The sequence below is a fragment of the Mytilus galloprovincialis genome, chromosome 7 (assembly GCF_965363235.1).
Source record: "Mytilus galloprovincialis chromosome 7, xbMytGall1.hap1.1, whole genome shotgun sequence".
Classification (NCBI taxonomy): domain Eukaryota; kingdom Metazoa; phylum Mollusca; class Bivalvia; order Mytilida; family Mytilidae; genus Mytilus; species Mytilus galloprovincialis.
Window position 1 is genome coordinate 74,060,242 of NC_134844.1, and position 7,458 is coordinate 74,067,699.

The 7,458-nt window shown below is 32.6% G+C and overlaps 1 long non-coding RNA gene across 1 annotated transcript; it reads right to left on the bottom strand.

Moving 5' to 3' along the window:
• Window positions 1–559: 559 nt before the first annotated feature.
• Window positions 560–5,147, bottom strand: LOC143081943 (uncharacterized). Its single transcript, XR_012980170.1, has 3 exons — window positions 5,047–5,147; window positions 3,526–3,609; window positions 560–962 (listed from the first exon to the last, which is right to left on the bottom strand). It is a non-coding gene; the product is annotated as an uncharacterized LOC143081943 (long non-coding RNA).
• Window positions 5,148–7,458: the final 2,311 nt, after the last annotated feature.

Consider the following 7,458-nt stretch of genomic DNA (forward strand, 5'->3'; position numbering starts at 1 on the left):
GCTATAGGACTGTACCTAGTGTCATGCTATAGAACTGTACCTAGGGTCATGCTATAGGACTGTACCTAGTGTAATGCTATATGACTGTAACCTACGTCATTGACTGTACCTAGTGTAATGCTATAGGAGTGTACTTAGTGTCATGATATATGACTCTGTCTAGTGCCATGCTATAAAACTGTAGCTAATTTAATGCTACAGGATTGTACATAGTGTAATGCTATAGGACTGTACCTATTGTAATGCTATAGGACTGTGACTAGTGTAATGCTATAAGAATGTATAGGTTGATTAGTAGTTTGTTAACATCCGTGGCATATATTTCATTTCATGCTTATAAAATAAAGATATTATGTATGATCGCCGATGAGACAACTATCCATCCAAGATCAAATGAAGTGGATGTAAGCATATAGTATCTTGTATATACAAAACGCATAAAAAAAGTCCCGCATGCGATACATTCGTTACTGACTCCCTACCTGGGACTATTATACTTAGTGTAATAGTCTCAGTCCATACAGACCATAGAGGGTGAAAATAAATTAGCCAAAGCATAGGAATTAAACATCTGTTTTATTATTATAAAAGATATCCAGTGATATAGGATTGACGTCCACCATGTATTGCCCCTCCTCCTGCCAGTTTAATGGTAATTTGATCTCCCTTTTTCAAATCTAAGACGATATTTTGGGACTGCGAATTTGCATGATCTGTTTTAGCGGCATACCCAGTTGAGAAAAACGCATTATTCTTTATCCATTGATAGTGAACATAGTGCTTCCCGGAAGACTCGATCATACAACCCAAACTATAAAGTCCATTATGTGGTACTGTAAATACCCCAGTTGAGGGACTATAGTGTTTTCCTACGTTCGTGGCTACATCTTCAAACAAAATGACACTGCCAATCTTTGGAGAGGTTTTAGCATATGCCAAGAATGCAGGTCTGTCAGCTGAACCTAAAAAAAAAACATTGTGAATTATGTCTATAATCTTCGGAAACCGCATAGTGTAATGCAGGGCCCGTATGCATAAAACATCTTAACTTAAGTGTTCCTTAAACTTAGATATCACAAAGAATTTCCTTAGTTAAGTAATATTCTCAAGTCGTATGCATAAACTTACTTATGTCTTCACTTAACTAAGGAATACTTAAATCGGAACCTTTCTCTAGTTACCGTATGATATATATATTAGACCATCACATGTACCCAGTCGTGTAAAAGTTTTTTATGATTATTTACATTGATTGATCAATAATTCTTTTATTAAGAGCTTGGGTTAAATTGATGTTGGTATGTTAAACAAGTTAATAATACGTAACATAGAACAATTTTGCAACAAATGAAAAGTTTGCGCAGACGAGAAACAGTTGGTGTTTCGATGGATGAACATGGGAAGAAAATAATACATTTGTAATCCAAAACTCACCCTTCTTCATCTTTCATGGATGTTTTATTTTTTGAGACAACAATAAATTGTATACCCTGAACAAAACATGATAACTGTTTTAATGGCATAGCACCAGTGTATATCACTAGCGTTGTAAGCATGTGCTTACAAATAATTTTATAAAACTTTTTTTGCATTAAAAATTTTACTATATTCGTTCAACTTCTTAGGGAGCTACCATTTGATTGATTTTATGGGGGGGGGGGCTAGGATGAAAAATTTTGTCCTGCCTTTTTTTTTTAGCTGTAATCTAATCTCTGTCCTGCCTTTTTATTTTTCACTCTGTTCGGTCCTGCCTTTTTTTTTTTAGTTTATCCAGACTTTTTTTTACCTAAATTGTCGTCCTGACTTTTTTTGCAAGTGTCTCATCCTGCCTTTTTTTTTTACCCTTTCTCTAGTTACCGTATGATATATATATTAGACCATCACATGTACCCAGTCGTGTAAAAGTTTGTTATGATTATTTACATTGATTGATCAATAATTCTTTTATTAAGAGCTTGGGTTAAATTGATGTTGGTATGTTAAACAAGTTAATAATACGTAACATAGAACAATTTTGCAACAAATGAAAAGTTTGCGCAGACGAGAAACAGTTTCGTAAGTGTAATCTTAGGCGTTTTCTAAGTATAAGGGGTTTTATGCATCTATAATACTAAAATCATAACAAGGCCCAATTAGTCAGCCATAATGGGGTAAAAACGACAAATCAAAGAATTCAACTTTAAAAATAACGAGGCCCAATTAGTCAGCCATCATGGGGTTAAAACGACAAATCAAAGAATTCAACTTTTAAAATAACGAGGCCCATTTAGTCAGCCATCATGGGGTAAAAACGACAAATCAAAGAATTCAACTTTATATATAGTAAATATAGGATAATGGTGCAGATTAAAAATTACAACACTTCAGACCCTTTTGTTTTCCACATAATTAATATTGCCAATAATTAACAAGTTCCTGGGCGAATCCGATGTCGATACCAATAATATATTCACCTGTTACCTATTACCTTATCTGTACGTTCCATATCTGACAGGCGTACCACCAATTGGGGTATTTAGAATTTTGCTATATACACGGGTCATACTCACAGGGTTGACACTACTAAATTCAATCATTAACTTAAGTCGTTTTGAAGATCAAGCTAATTCGTAATAGTTATGCATGAGAGATTTCCAGTTGTTTAAACGAGATAACTTAATCGACATTACTAGTGACTTTGTACTGTAACAGGGTACATGGGGTTTTTCGAATGCCAGTTTAAATGGGTTATGTATAATCATAGATTCAACGTCGTGCTTGATATCAATTTAGTATCCATGGATTAATGAGTTTGAAATAACATTGTAGTGTTGTGTCGTTGTTCTCCTCTTATATTTATGCGTTTCCCTCAGTTTTAGTTTGTTACCCCGATTTTGTTTTTGTCCATGGATTTATGAGTTTGAACAGCGGTATACTACTGTTGCCTTTATTTAGGTTAAAAAAATAACATGTTTGGATAACGGGAAGAGGCGAGTTCAATTTGAGTTCGTGAAGAGGCCAAGTAAACTGATCTTGTTATATTTAACCACTGGCACAATCATAAAATCAATAACTTGGAACTTACTAGTACATAGATCATTATTGGTGAAGGTTTCAAAAGTTTAATTGATTTTGTCAAATTTTGTTCACTATTGAAGGAAGACAAAACATTAAACGTCTTTCTTAGTCTGTTCAACCCGAAGTGCTTACTCAATTTAAAGTGTATAAGCTTATTTCTTTAAATTAAAAGCAGTTGCGCTAATTTTCTTTGTACTTATATTTTACATCAGGGCTGTTCAAATCTTTAAATCTTTACTGAAGTATAGAGGATTGCAGCTTATGTTTAAACTTCAAAAAAAAACGACGATCAATGTATCAAAACCAAATGATAACTCAATATTTCAATTTCAATAGATTTTGATAAAATAATATATATATATAAAAACAGATTAGATAGACAGTTCTAATGCAAACTAAAATCCAATTTGAAGAAAAACCGTGTACAAAGTAAAAACCATTAGAATAAGGGAAAGTTCATCTACTTACCGTATTTTCCCGATTGACCATCACAACATCTATCTGTTTTCATCAACAATTTAAGGAGGTCCTCAGTCATACATGTCCTTTTATCTAAAGTTTACAATACATTGTAAGGTAAAGTATCACTATACTTTACTTTAAACAGAGACATAACTATATGTCTCTGCTCTCTGCTTTAAATGAACGCATATATTCATTTGAAAAAATTTACTGTTTGCAATAGCATTAAATGTTCTAAATAATAAGGATGTTCTTATCCCAAGCATAAAAACTTAGCCGTATTTGACACAACCTTTTTCAACTTTTGATCTTCAGTGCTGTACAACTTTGTACTTTTTTTCGCTTTCGATCTTTTATATCTGGGCGTCACTGGTGAGTCTTGAGCGGACGAGGCGCTTTTTTGGCGTATTAAATTTTAAACCTGATATTTTGTTATTCATTAATCATGTGTTTCTTTGTCTGGTACGTTTTCCTATTTATTTGTATTGTAGTCCTGTAATATTATGTTGTCATTTCTATGTTATATTTAACATTGCCATTAAAGTGCGAGGTTTGGCATGCCACAAAACCAGGTTCAACCCACCATTTTTTCCTTTAAAAATGTCCTGTACCAAGTCAGGAATATGGCCATTGTTATATTATAGTTCGTTTCTTTGAGTGTTACAATTTAACGTTGCGTCGTTTGTTTTCTCTTATTTTTGAGTGTAAATTGACATTGCGATAAGACGTGTCATGGTACTTGTCTATCCCAAATTCATGTGTTTGGTTTTGATGTTATATTTGTTATTCTCATGGGATTTTGTCTGATGCTTGGTCCGTTTCTGTGTGTGTTAGTTACATTGTAGTGTTGTGTCGTTGTTCTCCTCTTATATTTATGCATTTCCCTCAGTTTTAGTTTGTTACCCCGATTTTGTTTTTTGTCCATGGATTTATGAGTTTGAACAGCGGTATACTACTGTTGCCTTTATAAATACGAACAAACTTTATAGTGTTACACTGTTCAAACATAGGTATACTTAGCTATAACAATCGTTTTGCTATCCTAGAGTTATCTCCCCTAACAAAGATCTTATTCGTTTTTAAAAACTTTATATTCTGTAAATTATTATACGCAGCGGCATTATTGACCATTTTTTCTATTCGAAATGCAAATATATGGTTAATTATCTATAATGAAACGTGTTTCGAGATATAAAGGATTTGTTTTTGTAACGTCAAGGTTATTTATTTTTTTTATGTTTTTTTGGGTTTTTTTTTTAAGACCCGTATTTAGGCTATTTTGTGGCGCCCAGTTTTTATCAGTGGAGGAAGCTGAAGTGCCCGGATAAAACCAAAGATCTTCGATAGGAAAACTGACAATCCTGGTCAATTAAGACTGACTCACAACCTCAGTGTTGATTGGCTAATGGTTACAGTAGTAACTGCTGCGACCACTTGGTCACCGAGGCCCTACGCCGAGATTATAACATTATATACTTTGTAGACGGTGTAAAAAATGATAGAAATCAAAGAAATAAATTTACTCACCCTCAACAGCACCAGTCAAAACTTCCAAAAGTATTGCAGATACGACAACAAACAACATACAAGTTTTCATCACCATTTTCGTAGATAATACAAGTATGAATGACTGTATGATAGAACAACAGTTGGGTTATATTTTTTTCAAGAACTCTGATTTCTTTATTGCGTGTTTAAATTATTTTGAAAATTGTAACTTGATATTCAAAATTACGATATGGCATGTCATTGTATAAATGGCATCTGCAAGAGTAAATTATAGGTAGAATTTGTCTTTTTCTAAGAAAAAGAATTTTATTACAAAGGGACGATTAAATTTATCAATCCACAAGTCGAATAATGTCTTACACCATTTCATAATGCAAAAAAAAACAAACAAAAAAAGACCAATATGTAAACCCGACCATGTTTCCTTTGCGGCGCATGCGTTTTTATCCCGGGAACAAGAGAAAGTTTTTTTTTAACTTAATTTTGAAATTATTTTTTCTCTTACTGTCAATAGAAAAAAACTATCTCACTTACCCTAAAACAAACTATTCTGCTTCATGAAACCCACTATACATTACCAATAAAACGACAGAATGCAACATCAATATTAGCTAATTAAATAAATCACAGCAGGTACTCTGGAAGGACATACTGTATCCATAGTGACACCAATCACAGTAAGGCATCCTAACCGACTTTTTAAAAATTGTAGCACACCCCATCATATCAGAAAGTGATAATAAAGACAAGAATTAAATTTTAAGAATATATTACAGGCTTTCCTTAAAAGTGTCCTTTTAACGTAGAAGTCACAAAGTCTAAGAGTAACATTACAAGTAACGCGTTGTTCTTGTCGTTTCTTATGGAAATTCAAAGTTCATACTGCTTGTATCCTGATCTTGTAAAAAGTAAAACAACAAAAATACCGAACTCCAAGGAAATTTAAAACGGAAACAATTGATACAATCAATAGCGTAAGAACATCAAAAAACGAAAAACAACTATCAAACTTCGGACTTGGTGCCCGCATTTCCGTATGTAGAAAATGGTGAATTAAACCTGATTTTAAAGCTTGCTAAACCTCTCACTTGTATGACTTTCGCATACAATTCCATTTAAATTCTGACAACATTTTGTGAAAACAAACCCAGACATAACTAGTAAAAATGTTTAAAAAAAATGGGTACAGCAGTCAACATTGTGGAAATTATAGTCTCGATCACTATAAACACAAGCAAAGTTTCTTTGACATAACCCTGGGTCACCAACTTTCTACTCAGAACCTGATGACGTTTTACAAAGTTCGAGTTGCAGATGCAAGCTGTTGAATACTGAATTAGTTGGGAAATGTACTGGTATATCCTAAATGCAGATGAAGTTGGTATATTATTACTGAGGTGGGGGAAATTGATCATTTCAAAATCAAAATCGTCTCGTTTGTCATAGATTCTTGTACTGTGATGACCCTGTTGTTTCTTTAATTTCAAGTTCTTGAGGATATACCAATGGAACCCAATCGGAAATGTTTTATTGATTACATCTTAAGAATTGCTTGTGGAAAGAATATCATCAATAAATATGAATGTAAAATTAAATGTTCTTCTTGTTTTTGAACACCGACTCATATGTAAATATGAAAAGGTCGACAAGGTGAGGCGCACAGTTCATTCCCTTAGGATTTCCGATTATTTGTTGAAAAAAGTATATATCCAATTCAATAAATATATTATCAATAAGAAACTCCAGCATACTGAGCACTTATTCCTTTGTGTATATAAAAAAGAAGATGTAGATGTAGCATATTTTACCTTTTTTGTTCACAATTAACAAAAAATGCCGTATGATATCCCAAAGTAATACTTTTATAGCGTATGCTAACATTTAAATATCGACAATTTGGCAAAAACGAATTCTTAAAAACAGAATTCAAGCAGGTTTAATAACGGTAGTATACTGAAACAATATTCCCGACAAATATTATAAATCAATTCTGAAACTATTATAATAGACGCAACATTTTCAATTACCAAATTTGAAATTTTTATTTCTGTATGTTTACACGTATGTCGGTGGTTAAGTACCACATTTATTTGCTTTTTGTAATTATTTAATCTTTTTTTTTTTTTTATTTAGCAAACATTTTGCATCACTATCCAAACTTTAGAGAAGTATACGTTACACAAAATATTGCGAAATAAACCAAGATTATTTTATGTGGGGCGCTTAAATGCACAAGACAAATGTATTTCTAATTCTAACATCTATTGGAGTTTTAAGCTGATATTTAAGATAGTAATCAGTTAATGGGAAAGGATACTCCTCTTTAAAAGTGCATGCGTTCAGAAAACTATAGTCTGTACAGATATATGTATCAGATTTGTTTTCTAGTTATTGCTTTAACCATTGTACCATATAATTTACTATAAATAA